The 19,153-nt window shown below is 36.4% G+C and overlaps 1 long non-coding RNA gene across 1 annotated transcript in view; it reads right to left on the bottom strand.

The window, feature by feature from the left end:
- Positions 1–9,663, bottom strand: part of LOC107313086 (uncharacterized) — a 58,099-nt gene extending 48,436 nt beyond the window's left edge. The window contains exon 1 of the long non-coding RNA XR_014945255.1: positions 8,313–9,663. This is a non-coding gene — a long non-coding RNA (uncharacterized LOC107313086). The remainder of the gene's footprint in view (positions 1–8,312) is intronic.
- Between the last annotated feature and the right edge of the window lie 9,490 nt (positions 9,664–19,153).

Raw genomic sequence — 19,153 nt, 5'->3', positions numbered from 1 at the left:
CACTTATACTCAACTAGAAACCTGTTGGAATATAAAAACTTGGGATCAAAATCCTGTTATTTATGGCCATTTAGTCAGCAAAACATTGTCTAGGATTAAACCAAATCATATTTTGAAGTAGTTTAAGTAAAAGTGCTGCAAAACTGACAGAGTATACAAGTCCAGGTTAAGCTTCACATAAGCTAAACTAAATGTTTATTAATTAAAAATGGAGTTCACAAGATTGTCAGGCCTCCCTGAAGTGAATGCTCTGGTTGAAATACTTGTCTCAGAATAAATCCATGTAATGTTTCCTACACAGATTAGCACTTTTTTTGTGAAAGAGACTGAACAACAAAGGCTCTCCTTTATAGACATAAGAATTATCTGAATGTTGCAATTCACCCCTATCTTTGGAATAAATATGTAGTCAGTGATTGCAAACAAGCTGCCTGTGATAGCTTTCAGTACTTCACTGACAATGACCATCTCCTAAAGTAAGCTAAAATATTACAAAGGCTTAGAACATACAGGTTCATTATTGTTTGTGCTCATTAGCCATAACATAACTGCCTGTTAAACTACCATAATTATGCTGTCGTAAATATATTTAGAAACAGTCTTGATAACATTCATTGATACATTTATTTGACAAAAAGGCATGAATAAAACAGTGCTTAGATAAAAGTGTAAAGCATGCAAAAACTCAGATGGAGGAGTAACAGAGTATGGAAAGGAACATCGACTGCCTGACCACTTCAGGGTTAACCAACAGTTAAAACAGATTAGCAAGGGCACTACCCGCTGCCCTTGAACACTGATGAGCACTGTCCTCAGTCTCTCCTCACAGGACACGCCCTCCGGCTCTGTTACTAGCTTTGTTACCTTCCTCTGGATGTGTTCAAGCACCTTAACATACCTTTTATATAGTGGAGCCCAGAACTGCTCACAGTATTCAGTGTCCAACATTTCTCCATCCCAGTGCAGAACCTGGCATTTTCCTTTATTGAACTTCATGCAATGGTTGATCAGCCATTGCTCCAGCCTAGCTAGATCCTTCTGCAAGGCCTCTTGTCACCCCCACAAGGCCTACAGGTGTAGCTGGATGGTATGGCTGCCTACCACTCTCACTACTAAAGCCAGAAGATGGAAGCAAGATCTTAAAGCTTGTTTTCTCTTTCCTGCCAGATGTATCCCTTCTCCCAGTAAGCACGTCATGCAAAATCTTATTATGCTTACTGTTTCAGAGAGGCTAAATATTGAGTTTCTCTTGAACATGAAATCTTCCTTGATTCCCCGAAGCCTTTGCACAAGCTGGGATTTAGGCATACAGGTAAAGTGGGAATGGAGAAACTGTTCCATTACCGCCTACACAGAGTGTCTGCAAATAAATGGCTCCATGCTCAAGGCCTTCTCTTTTAACCAACAAAGCCAGCTATACATTTTCAAAAGGTTATATTATATTCTTTACAAAAACATCCCCATTTAGATCGATCTGAAGTGAACTTTCCTGCATTAGACTGCTAACCTGCAGCACATTCTGACTGCGGCATTTTATTGATTCTACCCAACAGTATTTTGACAAACAAGCTCAACATTGAAACCAACAGTTGCAATTTGGCAGCCAGGAGTTTTCTCCCTTTCATTTTAATAATGTTTCTTCCAGTGCTCATTGTTCTTGCTATTCAAGGTACAGAAGCTATAACTCATGTCTGCTGGGTCATTACTGTATGTATACTTTGGAATAAAGAGGGCTCTTAGGCTGTCTAATATGGTGTCCTTTGTAATCTGTTACTGAAGTATGAATCACCTTGCCAGTTAATCATACCATTAAGAATGCAGAAGACATGAAAACCAAGTGGGATTGAAAAGTGGGTGTTCCCAAATGATGAAAAGCTATTTGAAAATACAGGGAGACTAGCAAAGACAGGTTTTGAACTTTGTTACATAGGGGCAAAACAATGGGGAGGGAAAAAAAAAAAAAAAAAAAAAAAAAAAAAAGCTATTTCTGTTTGTTTCTTTTTCATAAAATACTGGGAGAGAAAAACGAAAGAAAACCCCCATCTGCTGCTAAGCAATTCAGTGCATTCAGATCAAACCCAGTATAATTAAAAAAACAACAGACAAACACATTACCCCTCTATTTACCTACACTGTCATTTCAAGCTAGAAAAGGCTGATGCATTCAGTCAGTCATCAGTACTGCGGAGCATCATTAATCTCTTGCTAGTTTATGCATTAATGTTCATTTTACCTCATATTCCTTTCCTTGTATGTACTTTGCTGCCACCACCAGGATACTGTGGTTATAACGAAAAGCTTAAAAAACCTGTAATCAACTAAAAGTAACTTTGCTCTGAGGTACAATATTTCAGATGGTAATCATGGTTTTGGCTTCATTAATAAATCCACCAGAAGTCTGTTTGCAAACAACACTGGCAAGCATGAGTGTCAAGATGGCTTACAGATGCAGATGCTGCAGGCTACTTGTTAGGAAAGTAAAGTGGTGCTTTAAAATAATAGCCTAATTAACATAATGCTAAATTACAGATGTAAGGCTTTAAAAAGATATTTATAGCATATTTTATTCCAGTGGATTCATTTGTGATTGTTATTCTGCATCATTTGGGGAAAGCAAAGTAAACTGTTCTTAGAAGAAATTATTCCACAGGTTTGGAATTTAACTATGTAGGGTACTCAAGGCAGACTACTGACCCCTTAGAAACAGGCAATGAGTGCAGATGAAGCAAAGGATCAAAATCCTCTGGAATGAGTAGCAGTGGCAACCTTTGTCCTCTTTTATTCATGAGAAAATTAAGTTGAAGTACATGGAATAATAAATATTATTAAGGAACTCATTTAAAAAAAAAAAAAAAAAGTGTTAAATCTCACAGTGCATAGTTGTGCATATTAGACTCAAGAAAAAACTTGCCATAAGATTAAGACTAAAACCCAGTGAGTTCAATGTACCTTAAGATCTTATATAATTAGAATTATGGAATCATAGAATTACTCAGGTTGGAAAAATCCTCAAAGATCATCAAGCAAACATAGTAACTTCTTTCCACATTAAAGATGAAGTAACTTGCCAAAAAAAAAAATAAATCAAGATATACATAGGATAAGCTATTTGACTCTGTCTTCACTAAATAAATAGCTGGAAGAATATCAATGTTATAAATGTAATTGGCTTTAAGATGTATGTCAATCCAATCTCTTACACCAAATGTTTCATTTTAACTAAGGTTGCACAGGATGAAGCACGCACACACTAAGTTCTCCTAAAGCACTCAGTTATAATCTTGCCAGAAAAAGTGGATAGCAGAGCAATATGAGTTTCATTGATTTCCTGCAGTAAGATTATTACAAGCATACCAGAGCTAAAAAAAATGCATAGAATAGGATAGGTGTTGGCTGTGTTTACAATAATATTGAACTACACTTTACCTTTGGAATCCAAAAGGTATGATTACTTCTATTTTGGAGGGAATTCACTTGCTTTTCAAGCTGAACAGAGCTTGAAGTAGCTATTTATTTATTTGTACACAGTAGAAATAATTTATTATGGAATTTAAGAAGCTTCATTAGCTTTAGTGCAATGCTTTTATGTAGAACAACAAGACTTAACCCAAAATTCAGAAAACAGTATAGAATGTATCAATATTCCTGTACAGATAAATAAATTTTACCATGATAAAAGCGCTGCTCTCAGTAAAGACTCAGCTGCCAGGTAAATTCTTCTACAGTAGCCTCAGCTGAAACATTCAGCTATTCTGGGACCTTGGACAAATTTCCTGGGAACACCTTCAAAAAGGCATGCTGTAACAAACCCTGTTCAGGAAGCAAGGAGGACTTTTTGATCATTTTTCTTTGTTCTTCTGTTTGCTCTCTACAAGTTTATGTAAATACATAATATTTACATACAATAACAATACATAATATTTACAATACAAGATTTATGCACAAAACAATATTCATAATCAGGGGAAACCTAAAATTAAGATGAAAGGAGATTAAATTGGCCAAATTAGTGATAAAACTGAAAATTCCTTAGATGATTTTCTATAATTCACATCAACTTTTCATAGAGAACTGTCAAATAAAATACTCATATAGGTCATATTTCTGAAATCAAGTTTTATATCATGTTTCTAGAACGCATTATCAACTCCACTATGGTTATAATACAGTAGATAAAATTTTTCATAGCAGGAGGATGGATCACATTTTTCTTACTGTTGGTATCTGGCTGCAGTTCCATGTAAACATAATCCCAATTAGATGTTCATCACACACAGACTTCTGCTGTCAATAATCAGTACAGTTCTACACCAGAAGACATCAATATGACCTACACATGGTATTTTCTAACTGACAGGCTATGCATCAGCCACATACTGTTTATTTGTTAGCTTCATTGATTTAAATGTTTTCTTATGCTTCCACTTGCATATACATGAGGGGAATAATATTAGCAGAGGCCCCACAACACAGATGCACAATAAGATGTGTGTTCCATGTCCCAAAGGGTAACAGAAAATGAAATACTGACTATATCAGGCTGGTTTTGTCATCTTGATTAAAGGGTAAGAAGGACCTTTCAAGCTTTCAGGCATACATGTTCATAACATCACTTATACACTCCATTGACCACATTGTATTGTCAATACACCTTTTTTTCCAACTAAGCCTTGTCTTATTTATTTATTTTTTCATCCCAAAGTGCAGCAACAGTTTTGCTATAGTTTACACTGCTGTTGTAACAGATAACATACAAGGAATAAAGGGGTTCAGGCCATCAGTGTGTATACCAAATCACAATTTCTGACACCTTTAAACCAGACAGCCTCTTCCTTATCACATGAAGCTGAGTGAAAACAATACTTAAGAAGTTAGTACTCCCATAACCTTGCTTTATAAAACCCTGCATGAGACTGTAGTAACCAAAAAGGTGTCATTTATAATTTTCACCCAATAACAACAAAGGGGTCAGATTCCCCAAACAAAGGCAGAATATCCATGGCACCAAAGATTACAAGAAGTCCCAGTCAAATCACAAAGGTAAAAAAGAGAAATAGCAGCCACCTCTGGGTATAGTGCCACTCCCTTCACATGCCAAAACACCCAAGACAGTCTCATTTAAATTGATACACCATAAAATAACACCCAATATAAAGGTAACATCTAGTCTCAAATGTATCCTGTAATTTACTTTAAATCTATAATGATCACTGCCTTCTGCACAATTTTATGGCAGAAAAATGCTTATAAAGGCTACTTTAAAATAGTGTTTCTGGTTACAGACCATTGGGCATGCAGACACTGAAGTACTCTTGTGCTTCCTTACAAATGTAAATATTTTCTTCCATTAGTACCAGCTATAACCATTGCCATTCAAATGTTGCACAGATGTTGTTATTGCTACTGCTATTAAATATCATGACACCGTTTTCAAAAGTTACAAAAATCCAGGAAAAAAAAAAATTAATTACAAAAGTACTGTACAAGTTCAGTGGAGAGTTTATGAGTTTTTTGTCTCAGAAGATGATGGAAGGAACTTAGAAATATTTATCTCTTTTTCCTTGCAATATTTGGTTTGTTCTTCACAGCTCCCATCTGCTCCCCATGCTCCAATACAAAGCCAGCAGATTCAAAAATGTAAGTGTTGTCTATTCCTCATTTTTCTCAACTCACCTCTAACAGAAAAAGAGATATTCACAGAATGGAGCAGAAATGGGGAAGAGACAAAACCCACTATGTGGAAGAGTACACTGAAGATGACATAACCCCCATTCACTCAAGTGTTCTGGCTACTACAATCATAGAAGCCAATGCTGAATATTCTGGCAAGTTCATACTGTTTGAGTAAGCTGTTCTGTACCATCCTTGATTCAGCTGATTGAAAATGATGCCATATTCTATCACCTACACCGAAAAGTGATTTTTTTTAATACTTTCTAATCTTTACTGTAACTGTACCAAATTTCTAATTCTATATGAAATTCTACCTGAACAATAGCGCTATAAATATTTAATTGCTTACAGCATACCGCAGTAGTTTTTTAGAGTTGCTTTATTACAATGTGTGAAGGCTGATTTCAAAATCCTGAAATCAGCCCCTTTCATAACAGATAAAACCAGTCCTCAGCACCTCTAAATATTACACAAGATATAATGAGGTATTTGAAATCCAAATGTGGTGAACACACCAGACAAGCTGTACTGCCCAGAGTCATTCTGTTCTAATACTGTAGAGGCTTTTTTCCACTTCAGCTCAAATTAATTATCTGATAGTTAAGTAACAAATAAATGCTTATTACAAAGCAGAATTCAAAACTGAACTACTTTCACTGTTAACAGGTGAAAAAAAAAAAAAAAAAGAAAGAAAAAAAAAAAGAAAAAGAAAAAGAAAAAGAAATAAAAAAGTGCAAAATACCACAAGATCTTTTCCCTCAAACGTTATTTAGAGTATATACAGAATATCTTTCCTAATAGCATTTCTGTAGGCATAAATGAAATAGACTTGTCCTGAGACTAACCTCCCATTAAATAGACAAGTACTAAGCTGAAGCAGAAATCTTAAAATTCACGGTAAGGTCAAAATCCTCAAGCTTCCAGCAGAAACCTGGAGTCACTTCTACAGCATTTAACAGTTTCCTTCCTTTAATTCTCCTTGTTTGACTACCAGCACAATTGCTCCTTCAGAAGAGACATGTTTAAGTAACATTGCTCTTTGCAAACTGTTTAAAAGAACAATCCTAAATATAATTGCTACATTAATATAGTATCTCTTTAGCTACATCTGTTAGTTTGTGTATTTGCCTGCACTTGTTCAATCACACTACTTCTCTCTTTATCCTGTAAGATCTTCTGTAACAATTTCAATTTTAATTCAATTTCCTTAACACACAGCATGGTCTCATTTCTTTGATCTACACTTATTATGAGATAAACCTGTGGGGATGGTGGGGAGGGTTATATATATATAAATATATATATATAGCAAATAAACCCTGTAGAGACCAAAATGAAAAAAGTAATTATGCTCCCAAAAGTATTTTAATTATTTATTATTATTATTCCTTACATCTCTGTTCTTTTCTAATTTCTCTCTTACTACAAAGAAAAGAAATAAATGCTGTCCACACTCCCTTGCAGCCCAAATTCCTATGTACCAGCCATTCAAATTTCTTCCAGAAACCAAAACACACATTTTCAAAATAACTATTCTCTCCTCCACTCTAGAACAGGGCAGGCTTCCTGACCCTGCCTGCTTTGCAGTCCACCAAAAATGTCTTTCCATCTTTGGTTTATTAGCTCATAAAGAACAAGTTTCCCCATTTCTTGATAGGCTTTGCTCAATGACTCTATATGAGATCTGTTTTCCTCCACTGTAGGACTTATCTAGTCAGAAGTCCTAAGCTTTAGATGACAGTACCTGGAAGTCTCTGTTTGTTCAACGATCAGAATAAAACCCGTAGAAAATTCCAGTAGTGTTTCTGGCACAGCTTTTCTCTTGTCCTGCCTAACTCACATGACTGCACTACATGTGATTTCAGTGACATAGTGCATGAATAGTTCTAAGTCATACAGCCTTCACTCTGTTAAACTGAAGTCACCTCTTGCTGGCTATAAGGATACTAATATCCACAAACAAGCAGCATGGCACAAGTTTCTCCTTTCTTCTTCAGTGAACCTGTTCTGCCTTAGAGAAGAACCAGTGAAATATCTGAGTTTTTGTGATTTTTTCATTAAACGAGGCATGTACACATTGTAGCTTGTAAACTATTTATCTAGAATGTAATTGTAGTCAGCTTGTTCACACAGCCTTTAGAAAATTCAGGGTATATAACATTACCTTAAAATATATATAAAACGTTTTTGGGAGTAATCTAATCAAAAAGCTTTGTTTTCATTTTCTGAAGACTTATTTTAAGAAAAACCTCTATTCGTAGTGAATTTAGTTACTGCTACAGAGATATTCATGGTTGTCATGGCTTATGGGCTGGTTCAGCCTGGTTCCATGACCAGCGGGGTGGGGGGACTCAGAGACACGTGCCCCAGGAAAGGGGAAAGGTAGGGAAATGGGCCTAAAAACAAAAACAGCAGCAACAACCTGAGGAGGAAAGCTAATTTACTAAATATAATATCAGAATGCAAGATACAGTATAATACAATATCATTAGAATTGAGACTAATAAATCAAATAAAACGAGAGAGTATTTCCAAAACCAAAGGCCTTACTTGCTGAAGGTGAGCCATCTAGGGAACACACAATACTGAGATGAGCAGAAAGGGAAAAGGGTATCTTGTAATCTGCAGACAGATTTTACCTCTCTCTGAGAAGAAAACAGAAGCACAATTCTCCAGGGTATGTAGTTCTTCTTTCCCACTAAGACAGGTCTGCCCAGAACTACAGATGATCCATGGAGCTGCAGCATTAACTCTTTAACTCCTAGTGCATTACATAACGTTATGGTGTGGAATACTGATAACAAAAACCAAAAAACCATGGCAATATATAAGCCAACTTTTAGTCTAGCAAATAGTTATAAATACATTTATACTTAAAAGCTACGTTGCACATTAGGTTTTGGTAATAGTTCTGATAGGTTTCACATAACTATCTCACATGTTGCTTCAAACAGTGGGAAGTTCATGACATCAACTTTTGGGTGTTCTAATCTAATTAGGGGCCAACGTATGAAACAGCTTGGTGATATGATAACCAAATAGCCTCTCAGGAAAAAGAAGTTATTTTGTTGCATAGGTCTGAAGCAGTGTGTCAAACATAACTTAGGAACTTGGATATCATGCCTAAAATTGTGGTTTTGTAGTTAATGAGCCATCCATACACATACTTCAGAGATGCATAATATTAGGGCTGATGGGAGGCTGATAACCTAGTAATTTTTTCAGTGCTGTTTTTCAGATATAATTTTTATTTAGGGAAGGCCTATTGATTTCAAGGGACAGTCACATTCAATTCCAAAGTGACCCCACTGAATTCAGGACTATTGTTGCAGTTAAAAGCACAAACTCCACACCTGAGAACTGACCAAGGAGGCAGTGGCAAAGAATCATTTCATCCTCTGTAGCCAGGGTTACAACATGTTCCTGAAGAACACGAGAACTGGCAATAAAGCTGCTCTTTGAACAAAAGAGATTCAATAAATGCTGGTCTTATGTTGCCAGATATTTCCAAGGGTGTCCTGTTGGCAATTTCCAAGGGCACTGAATTCAGTGAAATGGAATGGGTCCTACTATCTTAACGAACTATGAAATTGCTAGTAGGGATAAACACTGAGAGACTTGCCTTCAACACCTCACCTAAGCAGCAACAGTTTAACTAGAATCCCATACAGCATGAACTTGCAAACAAAACCAGTCTATTCATAATAAAAACAAGTCCAAATATTTATTTTCTGATTAAACACATGCAGGAACTCCTAAGAATGGGCAAATTTTTCCACAGTGCTTTCAACTGCTTGCACTAAGTTAAAAATAGAACTTAGGAGATCCTAAAAATTCCTTTGAACTATTTCACCAGTGCTTTCTTTTTTTGACAAAAACCCAACAGAGGTCTGTGTAGTTGGTCTAAAGAGTATAAGACTCATCAAAAGTTATCTTCTCATTTAAGAGAGTGACCAGGAATAAACCAGAATTCCTTAACTTTGAGTCATCCTCAATACCTACATTCCATTATAAAGGAGCCATTATTTTTATGATTATTTTTATTCATGATTCAGCAAAAATGACAAAACAAGAATATTTTTTCTGCAAAAAAAAAAAAAGGGGGGGGTGGGGGGGGACATGTCTCATATCAAAGTACATATACTCATATCAAATAGAAAAGCTCTGCATATGAAAATTTACAAGAGGGAAAATGAAATCAAAGTGATAATCTCAGAAACCTATAAAGTCTCATTTCATTTTAGTATCTTCTATGCAACTCAGGTTCAACTCATTTAACAAACTCACCAGCTTAAAGCTTAAATGATTAAAGAAAGGATGTGCAGTGAGAAAAGACATATTAAAAGTAAAAGCCCAGCTCAGATGTAGCCATGTTAGAGAAACAGAAAAACTGTAATGAGCCCAATGCTTAGGAGAGAGCATTGTGCAGTTAATGTAAGTAATGAAGCTTTCATGTGAAATGATGTAGTGTCACAACTCATTTGCATCCCACTTAAAGTATAATTAAGTTTCCCTGACAGCATGGCTTATGGCTGAAAGAACAAACCTGGCTGCTAAATTAATCCAGAATCCCTCTTGTTAATAACACTCTGTAAAGAAAGCACTTTTTCATTTAAAGTTCCTAAACTTACAATTAATAAATAGCACTATAAGGAATTTCATAGAATCTTTTTAAAAGACTTCAAGATCTATGACTGAATGTATCTTGAAGATCACAGAATCACAGAATTGTAGGGGTTGGAAGGGACCTCTAGAGATCATTGAGTCCAACCCCCCTGCCAAAGCCAAACTGTTGTCCATCAGGATCCCCAAGTCCTTCTCTCAGAGCTCACCTCCAGCAGGTCATGCCCCATACTGCTCTGATGCATCTGACTGAAAGATTGAATGTACAATCATTCCTTCATCAAAAAATAAAAAATAAAAAATAAAAAAAATTAAAAAAAATTAAAAAATCAAAACATTTACAGATGTTGTTAAATGGATCTCTATTATCTTACAGTGCAATATATTGCATTGATAGTATTCAAAAATTCCCATTATTTATATATGCCAGTCCTACATCCTTCATGAATTTATATGCACACTGAAAAGTACAGGCCTATCAAAGTACTTTGTGATTCTTTCATCTTTAAAGCATAAGCTGAATTTGAAAACAATCTATTTTTCATTTCAGCATGGTTGTAACAGTATAAATTAGTTCCTATATGTTCATTTTAATTATAATAGAGTGTGTATGGCAATTTTGAAATCAGACAAGAATGTTTTAACTCTACTGTGGCAATGGGACTGTTCTTTGGAGAGTTGATTGAGTCTCTCTATCAGAATGGTATTGGTAAAATTTCAAGATGACATCTTTGAAATCCAGCCAACGTTAACAAGTAACATTGACAGGAATCTAAAATAACCAAAAAAGGGACCTCATAGAAAATGCAGCGGCTTTTACATGCCTAATTACAATAATATACTTGTTCTTCCTTTATGAGACTGGCAGTCTGTTACTTTTAAATGCAGGAGTATTTCTGTTTCTTACAATAGTTTCTCCTGCTATTGCACATCGTATGCATCAGCAGTACTATCACGTGCTCTCCCCTCTTAATGGGTTCTACTTGTGTTTAAAAATACAGCATTTCTTATTCTTCTGAGAGATTTAACAGAAAGGTGCCATTCATCATAAGATTAGAAAGTCTATTAATTATCTAATTCTATAGCTTTTATCTTAAATTTCTATACAGTCTGTTGTACTTCTACTAAGCACTGATCTCAACAAAACCCTTCATTTCTCATCATTCCCAGAACCTGTGATTTCCTTTTCCTATCCAAATCAACCTGTTTCATCTTCATAATTAAGGTGTAGTGAGGCTAGAATTAGCTCACCTAGTCACTTGCTGATTTATCCTATACACTACAGCAGCCTAGTTTTCTCCCACACTGGAGTATCTGTATTGAAACAAAGTTCATATTTCTCAGTTTTTGGCAAAGAACAATGATACCAATACTGAAATAATTTAAGACAGCACACAAGATTTCAATGTTAGATGTCACAAGTGAAGGGATTTCATAAGGTTAAAAATCAGTTAAATGTGATTTCATGTGTGTCTGCCTAGCACCTGCAGTTAAGCGCTTCTGCTTTTATGATACACTAGTCATATCCTCTGCAGCTTTATCAGAGACTCATTAAGTATAAAAGGATAATTTTGAAGTTGTCCAACCACTTTATCTAACTGCAGATAAGTATAAAAAAAATCAAGTCATACCAGAAAAAAATTTCTCTTCAGCCTTGTTTATAGCATGATTAGGTGTTACAATACCTGCAGCAACGCAAGCACTACTGATTAGAACAGAAAGTGGTAGATGACAAAACATACTTATCTTTATCTCAGAACAGCAAAGTTCAGTCTTGTTTACATTGTATTCCTAAAGGTGTTCATGATCCTGCAGATAGACAGAAAAGTAACATCGTTAGACAGTAACTTGACTCTTCTGTTCCAGTTTCTCATCAGTATTGAAGACCACTTGTAAGTATGCAGTCACACATTTTCAAGACAATGGGCTTTTATCTTCATGCAAACGGTTTACAGTAGTTACAAATGAAAACAGAATCCACATTTAAGTTATGCAGAGACACACAAAGTATAAGTCGAAACCTCATCAGCTAACGTTTTTTTCTTTCTCTGAATTTAATTACTAGGCATGGAAACAATTTGAAGAACCAGATGTTTGCATTCCTTTATTAATTTCTCACTCCATCTATAACTGGCAAAGAACTTTCCTATCCTCCCTGTTCTGATTACTTTTAAATCACAGAATCATTTCTGAGTTGGATTGGATGACCTTTAAGGTCCCCCCCCAACCCACTTGCAACGATCAGGACACCTACAGCTTGATCAGGTTGTTTAGAGCCCCATCCAGCCTGACCTTAAATTTATCCAAGGATGAGGCTTCCACCACCTCCCTGGGCAACCTGTTCCAGTGCCTCATCACAATTACTGTAAAAAAACCCTCTTTCCTTGTATCCAATCTAAATCTCCCTTCTTCTAGTTTTTCCCTTGGTCTTGTCAGAAATTCACAGATAAATCTTACCTACACAGGAGGGAAAGTATGAACACATTAACAAATTTTTACCATTTTGCACATAAGACTAAGTAGACAGAAGATTCAGTTGCTCTTCTGAAGTAAAGAGGAGTACAATTTCCAGATGTTTGTATTTTGTTTAATAAGAACCAGCTAATCAGTCAACTGATGCAGGTACCCAGCATATTGGCCAAACTACTTGTGCATACACATTTCAGGTAGAAGCTATATTTTTATTTGGATAAGCATCAGAGGGCAAAAAGGACAAAGAGAGCACCAAAAATTAAAGTATAAAAAACTAAGCACTACAAAACTAAGTATTTGTGGTGTGGGGTTGTTTTGGGTTTGTGTGGGGTTTTTTTTTGTTTTTTTTTTGGGGGGGGGGGGGGGGGGGGGTGGCGGGAGGTGGGGGGGAAGGGTGTAAGGGGTGGGGTGTGCGGTTTTGTTCCAAATGACACAGTTCTGATATTGTTGCTGACAATTCTGTCAGAAAGGAAACATCCACCACACCTGGAATACTACACTGGACTTCTGGACTTCTTATTAATGACAGTCTTACAGATGCTGCTCAGCAAATCTCAGAATTGAACACTAGTGTTATGGTTATGCTTAAACACTTTAAATCCAACCAAGAAAATAATTTTTGTAAGGAAATTCCAACACGATTTCTGAGAGCAACAGAATTGATTTAACATGGCTGGAAAGGACATATAAAATTGCAAACAAATCTGATATTTTTTTTCACAGTATCACTTGCGGTGTGAGTTTTCTGTCATGTTCTCCAACATGTTTGCACTTATGACTATTTAATTCCTAATAGGCATTCTGGGGCTGTGTAATATCAACTCATTACAATTTATAGCTCAACATATCTAATCAAATAAGAATGGGTAATAGATGCCAACAGATTATTTCTTCATTCAGCATAGCTCTTCCAGTGCATAATGTTTCTTAACGCTCAGCCTTCTAGACCCACACTGCACATCAGGTTTTGCCACCTTGTAAGCATTAGATTTTAAAATAATCATTATCAGTGCTAATGGAGTGTAATCAAAGAGTACAGCTTCTGCTTCCAAAGTACTCCTAAAATGTCAAAAGCAAACTTGTAGACTTTGCTGAAAGCTGATGACACAGAGGGAAAGAAGCAGTTAACTTTTCATCAAAAATGAACATATTCCTGTTGTCTGCATCTGTGCAAAACAGATGACATACTCAGCTCAGAGTGCAACATCAGTTACACCCTCTGTAAGTGTCACTCTTCTAACAAGGCATAAGATCCTCAAGTGATCTCTAGTGCAGTTTGAAGGACTCATGTGGATGTGCATCAAGTGAATGTGGAATATCCATACACTGCAAAGTAGGTTTTACAGAACATCTTGTAATTAGTATGCTATAAGATTAGATGCTGAGAGACAACAGACCACAGCTGCATAGGTCAATCTGAAAGTAATACATCTTATTTATTTCCACAGAACCTACAACAGATACTAAGAGAACAAAAGCACTATTTGGTAAAGCATATTCTCAGCTACTGTTTTGTATTAGCATTAGCATTGCATTTTCACCGGCAATGAACAGGAGTCTGCATGTTGCTCTCTTAAAAATCTGCACTAAATGAGGTGATCCACTGTTGTCATTGCTGCTGAAAAACACTACTCACCGCCTCACTGTGCTCACAGTCACTGCACAGTCCTTATAAATATTCACTAAGCATTGATGAACGTCGATGGGTGCCATTTTTTTCTTGCATGGAAGAGATCAGAAACACACCTTTGCACCACCTGTACTTCCATGTCAAATGAAATTTTGTGAGACTGCCCCTCTGCTGCCATCTGTCATATGGCAATGACATGTAACAAAATATTGGCAGGAAGCGTCAGTACTGGCTGCCATACCACCAACATCTGCCTCTGATACCACAGGCCAGAAAAATAAAATAGGAGGCATTACTTCTGGAGCAGCCCTCATATTCTATTAGCAATTATTATTGTTTTAGGGAACATTACAACTAAAAAAGAAGTTAGAAAAGATAACAAGTGTCTAAATAAATAAATAAATAAAAACCTTCAGGTCAAAATCTGATAAAAGGCATTTTATATAATCCTTGGAATTTAACAATAAATAAATAAATAAATAAACAAACAAAGTTCTTACGATCAAGATTGGTTACAATATAGCTGCAGGCAAAAGCCATACAATTAGGAGGAGTTCTAATAATCTAGCTATGAACTTGTCCATGTAAATGCCAAATTTCAATAACAGTATATGTAAAATAGGATCATGACATTTTAAAGTTAGCACTATCTGTTCTTTAAAAACTCATCATTCAATGAGAAATAATACAGAGTAGGTTTTTCTAAGTTTAAAATCACCGTAGACAACTTTTCTGAACTAAACTCCATTGTTACATTTAAACCAATGTCTTGAGTTACTGATGCTGATACACAACCTAAACAAGAGCGAAAATTCACACAGAGGTTTTGGACGAAGTTCTAGTTAAAGTTGTGTTATTCCAGCCTTGATGATCTGGAAAAAAATAAAAAAAAAATTAAAAAAAAAAAAGAAAGATCTTGGTAGAAAAACAGACATTGTTGGAAACCACCCAGGTATTTCAGAACACATTCAAAAACCATGGAGTAGGAAGATAATTATAAAATAAAGAAGAAGAAAAAACCCAAAGAGGAATTCAGAATTTTACATTACAGTGAACATCACATTAGGAGAAATAGTCAACACTTATGACAATCTGTGCAATCATCTTCATTTTAAAAGACAAAATACACATCTTAAAAGTAGCTCACTTCAGGTGCAGCGGACTGGTGAGGCTGAAAAGGAAGTCTTGGCACTGTGACACCGACACATGCAGAATCTGATTACTGTATCATTTGCTGATGCTGATAATCAATCTGAAGAGCCTCACCCAACAAATCCACACATTAAATGAGATGAAAAGCAGTCCATTTGTCCATCTACTTCCCTATTGAAATCAACTAAGTAGGTGCAAAAATTTAAGAAATGGATTTCCACTTCTCATTATCTCAGATACTCTGTTCAGTCCTGACTGCTAAATCTCACTAAGTTTGACAACACAAATACTCAGTGTATGGAAACAGACTCATCTGAAGGATCCTCGGGCACAAAATAAAAAATCTATCACCAAAGAAGGAAATGCCTGCAGTGCTCTCCTTCTTCAGCCTGATGTCTGTGTCCCTTTTATTTCACTCATTCACTCAGCTTACAAATTTACTTTTCTTTAGGGGTTTGGTCTGTGGGTTTCTGGGGGGCTGAGATTGTGGGCCCAACAGGATAATATAAAAGGCATTATTTTCAGAGCAGCGCTAATATTTAGTAGCTTTTAGTTTCAGGTGTGTGACCATAAAATCACACACCATATTGAACAGTACACATATCACGTGAACTACATTTAACTAATCCACCTTTCACATGATGAACAGCATGCTGGGAATAAGCCTGTTACCAAGCAGACATCTCCATTCACTGCAGCAGCTGGGAAGAATATCCAGAAGAAAGATAAAAATTGTAATGAATGGATGGAATTGCTATTAAGTAGCTCAGGTGCAGAAGTGCTCTCTGTCTTGAAACAGAAACCATATTCAGTAACAGCTGAGCTACAATAACTGAAGGGTGAAGTATGGATGGTTGTATGACACACCACATGCACATCTGCAGGTAGATGCTATTAACAAATACCATTAACACAAATCTATAACCACCTTTTGATAATTTACAAAATGATGATGCCATCTAAGAAGGAATAATCACAAGATGAATTAAATGAAGCCTCTAAAGGCAGGATATAAGTGACTCATGGTCTGGAAGTCTTATAAAAAAACAAATTTGCGTAACAGATTATTCTGCAGAGAATTAGGTGACAAACAATAAAGCTCTTATCAACTATTCAAATTATACACTTTCCATCCTGAAGTAGCTTATGACAAGAAACACACAACAACTGTCAATTAAAGAAAGTCATTTTGTGTGAAGAAGAATGAACAAAAATCCTTTTGTGGCATTCCATAGATGTAAATCAACCACAAGCCACATTCCACCACTACTGCTCTAGTGCTCTTTTCATTTCTTGTTACCTTAGTTCAGCAGGAGATTTTTGAGATCATCAACAAGAGCAGTGTCTTTGTCCCTTGGTTGTAATGTGCACTTCTAGCATAATTTGTAAGTAATGAGAAACAACTGCAGGGAATTAAATAACAATTCCTTCTGCTCTTTTTTTCCAGAGATAACAGCTACTATGTTTCAGACCAATGAGCCACCTAGCACAGAGGATTTTATCCATAAGTAGATGCTTAAGGAGGAATGAGAATAGAAAGTAAAGCATATGCTTGCTCTACTACACTCCTTACTTCCAATTATTTTCTGCTGTGAGAATTCTATTTTCTTTTATTTTTTTAAGGATCCAATACCCTTTTCATCTCCCACTGAAACAACAGAAAATTCTCATATGCTATTTCTGGCCATTAGTTAAGAAAAGTGCCAGATTTCTCTCTTTTGAGTGTGGCAGTCACTCACTGGCTTCATAGATGGTCCACCTTCAAAGCAGAAGTAACCCCCACCCAACTTCTCCACACAGCTTGCATTGGTCTAAACCACCCAGCACTCTGTAGCCCTCTACCACATCCTCACCCCACCTGTTTACCAGGTGGGAGACCAGGCTAACCTAACCAGCAAGTGCTCTCCAAAGAGCTCTCTCTTTGACCATTGTCCTAGCACTTCTGTGAACCTTTTCCTATGCTAACTCATCCTTTTCACACAGAGGAGCCAGAAGTGCGTTTAAATACACAATGCTACACTTCCTGAACTTAAATACTTCACCCTATTGCCCCCTCCACTGGCATCACCACTTAAAACCCTTCCATGGACACTGCAGCCAAGGTGTTTTCCTTGCTTTAGACAAGGGGAGAAAAAAAAAGAAAAAAAAAAAATTTATAAAAAAAAAAAAACAGCGCCCAGCATTATGCTAATATAGAACTAGCCTCTAGAAATGGATTCCCTGGATAACACGATAACACACATATTCTGATTTCAAGAGGTAGAAAACTAACTGGAAAAGAGATGAGACTGTGATTCACTTTCTTGTGTTAACAGTTGCATTGATCCCACTGGGACTATTTGTAGGAGTATGGAGCATAGCTGTTTATACAACCAGTGTCAATAAAGGCTCTGTAATTAGGCTTAAAGCACTTCCTAGGGCTTTTTGCTGAAGCACTGTTCAGAGACAAGATAGTAAACCAAAGCACTCACTGACAGCAAAATGAAGGAATTATCAGTACAAGAAATACAGGCTAACTATCCAATTTCAATAGTATCATTATAAATGCACTGTAATTACTTGCAACGAAGTCCACTTTAGAAAAGGCTTGGATAGCGTGAAAGAACAATATTAAATTTTATTCGTGGCAAATTAGGCACTACGCTGTTCAAGAAGACGAGGAGTGGATGCGATTACGGGTAACTGGTCTCATAGTGCCAGGACAGAGCTTTGCTTGGCGTCTTCCTCCACCTAGTGGCAGGAGGCGTACAAAACAAGGACTTTCGGAGCGCAATCGGAGGAAGTTTTCAGACGACAACTCCGGAAGTTCTTCACCAGCAACGGCATAACATGGGCTAAAGTAGAGTCTTGACCTTCGTCTTTAAATTCGCAGGCATTAAACATGCTATTGCAGGTTTACAGACGATCTCAAGATAAAATTACCGCAACAAGCTGAAGTTTTCAGGTATATATTTCATTCCTCAAACTCAGGACTTTCGTTTGCTGGGTCATTCAGTCTGATCAGTTCCCAGATAATAGAGGTTAACTATTCAACTCTGCATTTGGATTCAACTGCTCAAGTATTTACTAAGATGTAGGGAAAAAATAAGAAGCTTGACAGCGAGACAGCTTAGAATTTAGAATTTCATTAAATTCTGCAGATCCAATACCACAGATAGCAACTGTGATAAACACAGATAACAACTACATAAAACAGCTTATTTCTACTGCCCTACAGACAACAGCAGCGTTGGAGTAGAATATAAGAGCTAATTAAAAGTTTCTGCTGAATTATCTTACTCTCGTGGGTAGGAAAAACAAACCAACCAAGCCTGTTAGTCTTAAACACTATGTATGCAACAGAAATATATCCATTACGTCAACTGTAATTTTAAATTATAGCACTTTCAAGCTCATATTCTATTTCAGGATCAGCATTCTCACAACAGAACACAGTGAATGAGAAAATAGAATAGATAGAAGAACAGTTTCAAAAGCAGTGACAGACCTGTGTCTCTGGGCTTCCAGTTAACTCTAGCACTGAACTTGGGGAAACTCAATCCACTACCTCTTGTGCAGGAGCTTCTCCACAGAAGATCAGGAACAGAGAAATTATTTCCCCAA

This window comes from Coturnix japonica, chromosome 4 (assembly GCF_054131305.1).
Source record: "Coturnix japonica strain WE chromosome 4, WE-NBRP24, whole genome shotgun sequence".
Lineage (NCBI taxonomy): Eukaryota > Metazoa > Chordata > Aves > Galliformes > Phasianidae > Coturnix > Coturnix japonica.
Note: the sequence above shows the minus strand (reverse complement) of the source record. Positions and strands in the feature narration are given on the sequence as shown.